This window comes from Notolepis coatsorum (genome assembly GCF_963971535.1).
Source record: "Notolepis coatsorum genome assembly, chromosome: 3".
NCBI lineage: Eukaryota > Metazoa > Chordata > Actinopteri > Aulopiformes > Paralepididae > Notolepis > Notolepis coatsorum.
In genome coordinates this window covers 123648521-123661713 of record NC_140167.1, presented here as the reverse complement: position 1 = coordinate 123661713, position 13193 = coordinate 123648521, and the positions used below count along the sequence as shown (strand labels likewise).

At 43.4% G+C, this 13193-nt stretch overlaps 1 protein-coding gene across 2 annotated transcripts in view; it reads left to right on the top strand.

The window, feature by feature from the left end:
- The window catches only part of parp9 (poly(ADP-ribose) polymerase family member 9), a 44183-nt gene that overhangs the window by 1009 nt on the left and 29981 nt on the right, over positions 1-13193 (top strand). Inside the window, exon 1 of one of the 2 annotated variants that reach the window (XM_084311075.1) lies at positions 2668-2888. The exons of the other annotated variant lie outside the window; for it this stretch is intronic. The gene's annotated coding sequence lies outside the window, so the exon portion shown is untranslated. Of the gene's footprint in view, positions 1-2667; positions 2889-13193 lie in introns of those variants that run through there. 2 annotated transcript variants of the gene reach the window in all.

Genomic DNA, 13193 nt, shown 5'->3' with positions numbered 1-13193 from the left:
CAGATGGAGGAGGCTGACTGAAATTCCCCTACAGTATGTCACCCTTTCTGAAATAAGCTTGTATCACATTTCCTGTGGGGAAGTTTTGCATTAAAAATAAAAGCGCACTTTTACTCCCACAGCCCTATGTTCCCACATTTCCTTTTTTCATAAATTTCTTGTATCTGATTATCCCCCTTTCTATTAATTTGGTAGCCAATTCCACCCAACCTATTATCCAGTTGTCCTCTGTAGTAGTAGAGGGTTCGTCCCGGAACATAGGGCTGTGGGAACATTGGACTGTGGAAACATAAACATAGGGCCTAATTTTGAGAAGAATCTTAGAAATTTGGGAACATAGGGCGGTGGGAACATAGGGCCTAATTTTCTTTTTATCTACTTTTTCTCCTCCTTTTTTCTGTATTTTTCTCCCATCCCATTTCTAGGGTCTAGGGAGCCCTGAAGTCTATCAGATGCTTCCTCCGATACATAGGAGACAGCCAGCAGCCTCTTTTCACCTGCCAGCGAGGACTCTCACCGGGGAAGTGTAACGCGTCGGAGGTCACACTACCTTCCCTAGTTCCCTCCCTCGCTGTGCAGGCGCCCTGACCGACATGTAGGAGTCGCTGTTTACCACGACCAGGATACCACCCACTGGCTTCCCACCCGCTGACACTGCCAATTGTGTCAGTATGACGACCGGCCAAGCCGGAGGCACCGCTGACAGCCGGATTCGATACCAGTGTCTCTGCGGTGGTAGACAGACGCTTAGTCCGCTGCGCTACCCGGTCACTACCCAGCCGTATGCAAAAACAACCAATCGCTAGTGCAAAAACAGCATCGGGAGACCTCACGTAACCACAACAGCCACAAATAGGTGTACCAAAATGACGTCAAGTACATAGTTTCCACACCAAAAAGGCGAAACATATCACACAGTTTACAAAAGCCAAACTGGTGAAAAACAACACGAAAAACTACGTTACTACTATACTTATGTTACAAGCTCAGTATATTGAGCCACACAGGTCATGCACAGGTTTTGCACAGGTTTTACACTCTGTGTCACTACAAGCAATGGGTTAATAAAATGCCAGTGGTTACACAACGGCATGCACAATGTGAGTTTTGTTTGTGACCGATATTAATGGGGTACAGGGCCCTGCTGCTATGGTCACAGAGGCCACCATAGCGGACCACTGTGGAAACCTTGTAAGCAGACAATGGGGGCAACAGGGAAAATACACAAGGAACTTTAAATTTTTTACTTCCCAAAGGTCAGTGAATTCCACGACCACAACACCAGAGGGAGTTCCACAAATCATGTTCAACCCAGATTCGGCTCAAACAAGGGACTAAAACACATTTTGCGATTATGCCACAATAATGTGGAACGCCCTACCCACAGCCGTAAAATAATGTGAATCCCTACCCTCCTTCAAAACCGCTCTCAAAGAGCACCTACAGGTGGCTGCAATTAGAAACTGGCCCATGTCCAAATCCACCCCCCCCCCCCCCACCCAACCCCCTCCAATGTACAGTTTCTTCCCCTTTGGATGTATATATATTTTCTTTTACACAGTACTGTATATTTGTATGTCTTATATGTCATACTGTAAATGTCCTGATGAATTGAAAATGGAGGACCCTGGTCTGCATCCTTGTAGCAGTTGTTTGTATTGAGCCATACTGTATTGTACCCATTCTGCAATCTGTTAATACAGTTTTCAATCAATAATTTATAATAATTGTTAGACTAGAAGTCTTTATTTGTCATGCAGTTTTAACACACACATGCGAGATGGGTGACCCACAGGAACACACACACACATGCACTGAGTCGCAGATGAAATGTCTCTCTGCACTTTTCCCATCCCGTTGTCCTTCCCCCCATGGGCAGCCAGGAGCAGATAGGGCGTCAACGTGAGCCGCGCCCCGGGGACCAATCCAAGTGCTCCTGTCCGTCTTCGTCAAGGACGCCACAGCGTTAGCGATCTGTTGTGCACAGTGGTGCAGTCGTAATATGGGCCAAGGCCAAACGCCACGTGCACGCGCGCTCCCGCGCACGCGCGCCGCGCGCATACATGTCTCTCTCCTCTTTCATGAGGCGGAGCTGGGGACGAGACGGGCGGTCTTTGTCACATAACACACGCCCAACACTCCACACACACGCACACACACACACAGTCAAGGTGATAAGTGCCGGCCGGCGCGACGAGTAATTTTTGTGTCGTCGCGCCATATACCCCGGCCGGCACTTATCACCTATTTTGCATAATAATAGGATGCGCGCACTTCTGCCTCAGTGACGTAGCCTAAACGTCGTTTGACCGCGTATGCCCACCACTGCATCGCTGGTTGTGCATGTTTTTCCATTGGGTTTATCTTATGGGAGGGAACCCTTGCGAGCACGGGGAGAACATGCAAACTCCACACAGAAAGGCCTGGGAGATACCCCACCTGAGTACCTGGCATCATGGAAACCTGGTCCCCAAGCAGGAATCGAACCCTGGACCTAGTTGAGGAGGGAGGCCACATAACAGCAGTTCGTCACGCTACAGGGCGGAGTCTTGACATGCAGTGGGGGTGCAGAAATAATTCCCACCACTCAGCCAATCAGAAGTGATGGTGACTTTTATTTTGACAAGTTCAGACCGGAAGTAGAAACCATTATTCAACCTAGCTTGACACTAATGCTGTTTTATAGTTGAGTTTTATAGCCCGTTTCACGGTTGTGAGGAAATCATTTCCCGAAAGCATTATGCTGCATGTATTACACAGAATGTATTCGCGTAACGTTACTTTGGTAAGAAGGATCTATAATTAATTAACCACGACGTAAACGTCAGGCGTTCTTGATCTTTCACTTTCGAGTTGTGTCAGTGGCGGTGCGTTTGGTTCGTCGTTGGGTGAGTATACGAAATGCCTTAAAGAATAAGATGAACGTTAATTATCTTCTTGCAAGATGCCTCGTGAAGTAGCGTAGCTGATTTGACCTGTGACATATTACATACAATATAATAGGAACTGCACGCTCTCCCAAGTGGCATCTGGCATGTATTATATTAAATCAAGTATTAGAAGTAAGGTGCCTTGGTCACGATGTAGTATAGCTATAGGTAATAAACTGAGGGGTTGAATTTAAACGAAGTTGATTCGCCCCGTTTTTTTTTTATACTGATGCCACATTGCGAGCAAGCTCATGACTTCTCGAATGGGTCGAATCACGACCGTAGAAAATGGTCGGATCGGACGCTAGCATACTAGCATTTGTTTGCGAGGTGCGCCCATAAAACTCAAAACTTAAAGTGACAAGTCAGTCGGGATGGGGAGTGAGAATGCAGCAAAGTCGTACATCGCACCAGCCACTCTATTGGACAAACTCCCGATTTCCGCCATTAAAATGCAAATACGTTTGATTGATTGAAAATTGTATTAACAGATTGCAGAATGGGTACAATACAGCAAGGCGTAATTTAGTTTTCAATGGTGGAGGGGACACATTTGGGGGCGTGGTCAGGGGCGTCGTTTCAGTAAAAGCCAAGGTATGACATGCCTTCTCTATTTAAACGACCACATCAAACAAGAGGTGGACGCGGGCAAATACTGCGGCATGGTCATGCTGGACCTACAAAAGGCCTTCGACACTGTCAATCACACCATTCTGATTGACAAGCTAAAAGCAATTGGTTTTGATAGTCTATCAGTGAGCTGGATGCAATCCTACCTGGAGGGGAGAGAGCAGATGGTGGAGGTAAACGGTACCCTATCCCCCCCCCTCACAGTAAACTGTGGTGTTCCACAAGGAAGCATACTAGGTCCGCTACTGTTCCTAATTTATGCAAATGACATGTCGTCAGCTTGTGACTGCAACTTGTTCCTGTTTGCGGATGACTCAGCCCTGCTTGTCTCTGACAAGAACAAGTTACAGATTGAAAAAACCCTCAGCTCAGAACTAGGCAAAATCTGCATATGGCTCGCTGATAACAAACTATCATTACACATGGGCAAAACAGAGTCCATTCTCTTCGGTTCAAATAACAAACTCAGCAAGACCGACGGCTTCTCAGTTACAGTGGGTGACAATATTGTCACAAGGAAAGAAGATATTACCTACCTGGGTTCCATCCTAGAGGCAAATCTTTCCTGTGACAAAATGGCATCCAATGTAATAAAAAAAGTCAACCAACGAACTCGATTCTTGTACCGGATCTCCTCACTGGTAAACAAGAATACCCTGAAGACTCTAGCAGGAGCACTCATTCAAGGGTACTACGACTATGCTTGCACCTCATGGTACCAAAGCACCTCAAAGGCGCTAAAAACAAAATTACAAACATCTCAAAACAAACTGGTCAGACTACTGCTTGACCTTACTCCTAGAACCCACCTCACCCCTGCCCACTTTGACAACCTAGGATGGCTTAGAGTAGACGACAGAGTACAGCAACTTGCAATGGGCCTGGTCTACAAGATACACTACACGACCAAGGTACCCATGTACATGACAAAATACTTCCCAAAGGTCAGTGAATACCACGATCACAACACCAGAGGGAGCTCCACAAATCATGTTAAACCCAGATTCGGCTCAAACAAGGGACTAAACACGTTTCGCAATTATGCCACATCAATGTGGAACGCCCTACCCAAAGCTGTAAAGGAATGTGAATCACTACCCACTTTCAAAAACACTCTCAAAAAACAACAAGGGAGACTGCAACCCGAAACTGGCCCCTGTAAATGTCCGAACACAACCCCCTCCAATGTACAGTAAATTACCAAGTATGGTCTTGTCAATAATCCAATGTACAGTGTTGTTTGTACAGTTGTACAGTGTCCCCCACCCACCCACCCCTCCTACCCAACCCCCCCCCCCCCCCCCCCACTCCTACCCAACCCCCCCCCGCCCCCCCCACTCCTAACCAACCCCCCCCCCCCCCACCCACCCAACCACCTCCAATGTACAGTCCCCACCTACCCAATCCGATGTACAGTTTCCACGCCTAATGTATATACTCTTTTCTTTCTGGACTCTTTTTGTATCACAAACAGTACTGTAATTGCAAATCTGGTATGTCATAAATGTATAGATGGAGCAGTACTGTCTATCTGTATGTCATGTATGTCATATATGTTACGATGAATTGAAAATGGGGGACCCTGATGTAAACAAGACGAAAGTCTTTCTCTGGTCTGCATCCCCTTAACAATTGTATGTATTGAGCTGTACTGTACTGTACCCATTCTGCAATCTGTTAATAAAGTTTTCATTCATTCATTCATTCATTCATTCATGACGAGGAGGGAGGGTGGCTCTTGCGGCCGGTGCGCGTCTATATTAAAGCCAGCCCAAGAGTGCTTCCGCATTCGCCTGATTGGCCCAGGTATTAGGTAACGCAATGCGCATTTTCTTTTTTGCCACTCACACGCGGAAATGGAATACATATTATCCAAACGAGGACCAGATTCACTCATAACGCCATAACAGATTCACTCATAACGTCAGAAACTGTACATTGTAACTTAAATTAACACAGCCCAGCTGTCAACTGTACTTTGTAACGTTATGTTATTTCGGGCATTTTATTCATAACGTTATTTTGCTCGACTGTACATTGTAACGTTAACACAGCCCAGCTGTCAACTGTACTTTGTAACGTTATGTTATTTCGGGCATTCATAAAGTTATTTCGTGCGACTGTACATTGTAATGTTAACACAGCCCAGCTGTCAACTGTACTTTGTAATGTTATGTTATTTCGGGCATTCATAACATTATTTCGCGCGACTGTACATTGTAACATTAACACAGCCCAGCTGTCAACTGTACTTTGTAACGTTATGTTATTTCGGGCGTTTTATTCATAACAAACATTGACGTGATTCCGCCAACACAATTAATAGGTTTTGCTCACAGAGAGATAGATAAATAAATAAACATAATCACGGTTATCTACCTCAACAACTGCATGTACTGTAGAAATGTATGTTTCAGTGCAGATAAAGGTACTGTACAAAATAACCTCTAAAACACTGCTAGAATACACAAGCAGTTAGGGTATGTATGTTTTTTAAATAAATGCCCAGTGGCGTAGTCACCACCTGTTGACAGCTGCACTGTGTTAAAGTTACAATGTACAGTCACGCGAAATAACATTATGAATGAAATGAAATAACATAACATTACAATGTACAGTTGACAGCTGGGCTGTGTTAACGTTACAATGTACAGTTTCTGACAGCTGGGCTCGCGAAATAATGTTATGGCGTTATGAGTGAATCTGGTCCTCGTTTGGATAAATATGTATTCGCGATTAGTGAGTGGCAAAAAAGAAAATGCGCATTGCGTTACTGGCGAATGCGGAAGCACTCTTGCACTCTTGGGCTGGCTTTAATATAGACACCGTAATTTGACTGCGGCTAGCACGCCCCCCTTATCGCCAGCTGCCGCACTGTGAAGCGGAAGAGCCAGCGAGGCGACGCGAGGCTGTGGTTTCAGCAGCAGCAGCCGTCTTCTTCGTTCTTATTAATCCCTAATGTCATGTATGTTGTGTATGTCATAAATGTCGATATGAATTAAAAATGGGGGACCCTGATGTAAACAAGACGAAAGTCTTTCTCTGGTCTGCATCCCCTTAACAATTGTGTGTATTGCGCCGTACTGTATTGTACCCATTCTGCAATCTGTTAAATAAAGTTTTCATTCATTCATTCATTTCTCCCCCACTACTACCAAAAGTAACACTAAATAGATAAAGTACAACAACGCCAGACTCAAGAAACTGTGTTCCCTTTGGCGCAATACACACAATTGTTAACCCTTTGATCGCCGGGGTTAAATTCATAATTTACCATGGATCGCCAGCCCTATTTAACATGGAGAAGTTCCCCTTCTTTGCAGGGCTATAACTTTTTAAATTGTATTGCTAAATTGACATTACCATGGCCCATTCAAAGTCCTATATCTATTGTTCAGGGTGTAGCAACGTTATACTTTTTCATTCACATATTCATACTAAAATACGGTCTAAAGTATAAGTATGTTTTTATCGTTTTCTGCAGCTTTCTCCAGAACTTGATTTATAGCCCTAAATGCATTATATTGATGATCAAATACAGTTTGATAGCGATCGGTGCCAGATAAAAAAATTCAAATGGACGTGGTTCTAGAAGTTACTACGTATGATCTGATGATGACCGGATGGGCGGGGGGTCGTTTATAATTCCGTGGGCAACGTTATATCATTCATCTAGTGTGGGTGATATGATCATTAGAGCAGTTAGTATAGAATACATTAGAAAATAACGCTGAAACTCACCGTAGCTTCCTCTCGCCGTTGGACGATGAGCGTGGAACAGAATTTTTTCTATTATGGGATATAGAAATACCCGATCCATTTCCAGGTTGTATAATAGTATATACGTCCAAATCATGTTGTTTATCGAGTTATTGGCAACGGATCGCTATGTATTGTGTCGAGCTCGAGTCCCGGGACATATAGCGAGTGATCGGACCCAATTGAAATGAGCACCAGCGTCTACATCCTCTTTCTTCCCTGGGCGATCCGCCGATCGGCCACCAGATGGCGCTCTTGAACCGTTAGAGAGTTGACCGGGGCTCACCAGTACATATAATGTCTCCGGGGGAGAAATATGATTTCGATCACAGATTTTTGAAATATTGATATCAATGATGCTGTACAGCGTCATCGGCAGAATAAGCATGGCGGGGAATGAAGCTGAAAAGCGTCAACGGCGATTAAAGGGTTAAGGGGATGCAGACCAGAGAAAGACGTTTGTCTTGTTTACATCAGGGTCCCCCATTTTCAATTCATATCGACATTTATGACATACACAACATACATGACAGCTTTGGCTGTTTGTATGATGAAACAAAGAACTTCTAAGATATACATTAACTTGGATTTCAGTGATATTCAGCGGTTATGTCAGTGTTCTTAAAAGCTTGTAGTTGTGCATGTCATAAAGTCTGGCGTTGTTGTACTTTATCTATTTAGTGTTACTTTTGGGAGTAGTGGGGGAGAAATGAATGAATGAAAATTGTTAAGGGGATGCAGACCAGAGAAAGACTTTCGTCTTGTTTACATCAGGGTCCCCCATTTTCAATTCATATCGACATTTATGACATACACAACATACATGACATTAGGGATTAATAAGAACGAGCCGCCTCGGAAGAAGACGGCCGCTGCTGCTGAAACCACCGCCTCGCTTCGCCTCGCTGGCTCTTCCGCTTCACAGCGCGGCAGCGGGCGATAAGGGGGGCGTGTTAGCCGCGGTCACGTGGGCTTAGTGGCCAATCAGAGGAACCCGGAAACCGAACTGCGTTGTATTTGGCATAGACGCGGCTGGCGCTGAGTAGGGTATATTTGCAGAGCCACAGAGCCCAACGTCTGGGCGGGGCTTCGTGGCGTGGATGGGTTTGAGGCAGGGCTTCGTGGCGTGGACAAGTATTGTGGCCTGGATGCGTCTATATTAATCCCAGCCCAAGAGTGCTTCGCGTTTCTCTGATTGGCCATGACCGGCGCGGCAGAGCGGAAATAGGCTGCTGCTCCGGCGAAAGAAAGACAGGCATTCTATTGCCATGCTCTGCGACAAACCTTAACCAACTCCGAAAGAATGCCTAAACTTAACCCTAACCTTAACCAACTCCGAAAGAATGCCTAAACTTAACCCTAACCTTAACCAACTCCGAAAGAATGCCTAAACTTAACCGGCGAAAGAAAGACAGGCATTATATTGCCATGCTCTAAGACAAACTCTAACCATAACCAACTCCGAAACAATGCCTAAACTTGATTAAACGTAAAAAAAAAAAAAAAAAAAAATTTTGAAGTGATTCGAACTTGTCACCAACGCACCGCAGGCTCCACAGCAAGCTGAGGAACGAGTTGAGCTAACCGTCGATGTTAAAACAGGGGGGATTATGGCTGCATAATGCTGCGGCAACCTACGCGCCTCTGCCGCGGGGCGTGCTAGGCGTTGTCACGGCCAATCAGGGAAAATGCGGAAGCACTCTTGGGCTGGGATTAAAGAATAGGCGGCTTGTACAAGTCTGGATGAGGGGGGGGGGGGGGCTCTCGCTCGCTCGCTCTCTCTCTCTCTCGTTTACGACATACACAACTTTCGTCTTGTTTACATCAGGGTCCCCCATTTTCAATTCATCATAACATGACATACAGATGGACAGTAATGTTACATCTAGACATTTATGACATAATACCAGATCTACAAATATACTAGACATTTATGATATACCAGATCTACAAATATACTAGACATTTATGACATACCAGATCTACAAATATACTAGACATTTATGACATACCAGATCTACAAATATACAGCACTGTTTGTGATACAAAAATAGTAGAGTACATTTAACCTGGCACACAACATACTTGTTCACATGTCATTTTTCTTTCACTCTAAAGGAAATATGTCTCACATACAGTTAGGGCTGTCTTAAATACTTCGAAGCTTCGTTCGATGGCACAAGCTTAGAACATTAAAAAAAAAATCGAAGTTAAAAAAAAAATCATTTTTTTTTTTACTTCGATTTGTGTGTGTGTGTGTGAGAACTACCCATCCCAGTTAGGACAGCCGAATCCCGTCCAATCTTTCGCCGTCGACTAAAGACCCACTTCTTCAACCATTATCTGAAATGATAAAAAAAAAAACTAACCGTGACTAACCTTACTGTCATGCACTTTTCCTAATAAACTAACCTACACTGTAACACGCAACACTTTGATAAACATTGTTACTCAGCTGATAGAGTTGTACCCTTCTTGCTGTCTTGTCGTACAGAACTTGTAAGTCGCTGGATAAAAGCGTCAGCTGTGTGTGTGTGTGTGTGTGTGTGTGTGTGTGTGTGTGTGTGTGTGTGTGTGTGTGTGTGTGTGTGTGTGTGTGTGTGTGTGTGTGTGTGTGTGTGTGTGTGTGTGTGTGTGTGTGTGTGTGTGTGTGTGTGTGTGTGTGTGTGTGTGTGTGTGTGTGTGTGTGTGTGTGTGTGTGTGTGTGTGTGTGTGTGTGTGTGTGTGTTATATCATCACTATTGCCTGTTTGAAGGATATCATCCTCAAATACATATACACCTACATGCCTTGTAGAATTCCACACATAAGAAAGAAAGATACTGGGATGAATAAACAAAATAGGAAATAAAATTTAGATAAGGTGCTACTGAGATGTTTTGGTGAGTTCTTTGTTTTTTTTGTGGAAGTTGCCCTTCTTAAAAATGCATGAACATTCACTGATAATTGGTCTGTAGTGGAGTCTACAAGGTCTACATTGCCGGACCATGTAGAATCCGGACCTTGTAGACTGACATAATTCTGTGCATAGTTTAGTCTACACAGGCCATATTTCAAATAATTAAAATCTTACTTCATTCATCTTAAACATTCTTGATTTGGGGGATTGGTAGTTCCCATGAAATCTGAAGTTGTTCAAACGACAACAGCGATCCACCTTGAATTAAATCACACAGCCGAGTGAAACCTTGTTGGCTCAGTCACGAAAGGGGCTACTTAATTAATTAATCCAACCCACTTTATTTATAGAGCACATTTAAAAACAACAGTTTATGAAAGTGCTGTACAAGTCCCACAACATAAGATAAAAAAAAAAAAATTATTTTCGAAGCTTCGAATTAAAATCGAAGCTCGGCCCCGAAGCTTCGATTGCCAAAAAAAGCTTCGAAGGTCAGCCCTACATACAGTAGACCCCCCAGTACTTTGTGGAGACGAAGATGATGAGTACCAGTCTTCTCCTCAGACATATACAATCAGTTTTTCAATACAAGTACGACTCAAGACACAGAACATTAGTATGCAAAATAAAAAATGAACACAGATTTGAGTGTGAATGAAAACTTTATTTTAACAGATTGCAGAATGGGTACAATACAGTATGGCTCAATACACACAATTGTTAAGGGGATGCAGACCAGAGAAAGACGTTTGTCTTGTTTAGGGCTGGGCGATATGACGATATTATATAAATATCGGGTACAGTTCATTAACGATACACTTTTTTAACGTATTGTGGATATCGTGATGTTTTGCCCAAGAGGATTGTGCCGCGTCAATCTGGTCCACACCCATTCAAACGTTTGAACAACGCCGCCCCCACACACACACTACTGCATCAAAGTTACTACTTATTATTAACAAAGGCATTCGTTTTGTGGCATTAACGTTATATAGTTACACGTTCAATAACATCAGCGTATTTACCCAAACATAGCAACGTCTGATGACGACATAGATAGCAAACAATACTGTTCATATCTCAGCCCGTGCTGAGTTGTGCGTGCCCATTCTGCGGTCTGTTAATAAAGTTTTCAATCAGACAGATGTATGGAAAGGCTTTTATTATAACATCCGTTGCAGTAAAATCATTATGCCTCGTTTAAGTCATGCTGCGGTGCGCTGGTAATCACTCGTCGGCCGCGGGGAGCTGTTGTTGTCGTTGAGCTGAGCTCTCGTCAAAATCAATGGCGGACAGAGCGGAAAGTAAAAAACGCATAGCGCTTGCCGATTGGTGCTAAGAACAGCAGGGCGGGTGCAAGCGGTGTGATGTAATTGGCAGACTCGACTGTCAATCAAAATTATTCTGTTGCCGGCTGAATGATTGAATGAATGAAAACCTTATTAACGATTGCAGAATGGGTACAATACAGTACAGCTCAATACAACAACAGTGGACTGACTGGAGGATGAAGACCAGAAAAAGACTTTCGGCTTTTTTACATAAGGGTCCTCCATTTTCAATTCATCAAAACATTTAGAGACATACAAATATACAGTAGTTTCATTAAAATGCTATTGATTGATTGATTGATTGATTGATTGATTTAAAACTTTATTAACATATTGCAGAATGGGTACAGTACAGCTCAATACATACAATTGTTAAGGGGATGCAGACCAGAGAAAGACTTTTGTCTTGTTTACATCAGGGTCCCCCATTTTCAATTAATCATATTTCTTTTTTTTTATCCACTTTTTCTCCCATTTTCTATATTTTCTCCCATCCCAATTTCGTATCATCCAATTCAACCCTCCCCTGTCACGAACGCTGTTTCTTGCCTCCCACAAGCCGGCTGCAATGTGGACTAAGTCATACATAGCAGGGCTCTACAGTGCGACCAAATTGCTCGCATATGCCCCTAAAAATATTTGTATGCGAACGGTAAAAATCAATTACGCGCACGCTGTGCGAATACAGATTATAGCCTCTCTCGTCTTTTTTTTCCTCCGCTGCGAGATCGTTAAAAAACTACAAGTCCCACATTGCACTCAAGCCAACGGTCCAATCACAGTAGAGTGAAGTGACTGGTTTCATGGGAAATAAAGCAAATGACCAATCGGAAGCTCTCATTTTTCTTGTTTACTTCCTGAAACTCCGCGATCAGGGCTCTCGTTTTCCGAGACACCAATTTATTATAGTCTCTCTTACCAATAGCAATAGATTTTAGAACACCTAGATTTATCGATAGCAATAGTAATATAACGTTAATGCAACAAAACGAATGCCTTGCTTTGTTAATCATAACGTTGATGCAGTAGCGTATGTCGGTGTGTTGGCTGTAACGGACATGACAATAACATAACGTGTACACATTAAAATTGCGATAATCTATTCTAACATTTTCAAATCGATGCAGTTGAATTTCCCCCTTAGGATCGATGCATTGTTACACCCCTACACCAAAGTCACTGGCCCACTGTGTATCTGTGTGTATAATAACTTGGCTAGCGTTATCAACAGCAGAGGTGGGCAATGGGTCCAGCTGCAGCGCCGGAGCGCAAGCGATGTGATGTAATTGGCAGACTCGACTGTCAATCAATGGTCTACCTGACACGCAAACTCAAACAATGTTTCTGTACTGGAGGTTTGATTGATTGATTGAAAACTTTATTAACAGATTGCAGAATGGGTACAATACAGTACAGCTCAATACACACAATTGTTAAGGGGATGCAGACCAGAGAAAGACTTTCGTCTGGTTTACATCAGGGTCCCCCATTTCAATTAATCAGGAAAGTGTACAGTAGGAAAGTGTACAGTATTTCAATAGGCAACCCTGAAAGGATTATTTTTCTAGAAGAGCAACACAGCCAAAACATAAGCATTGTATGCATAAAAGGGGCTAAAGTTAAGTGACTGAACCTTTTGTAGCA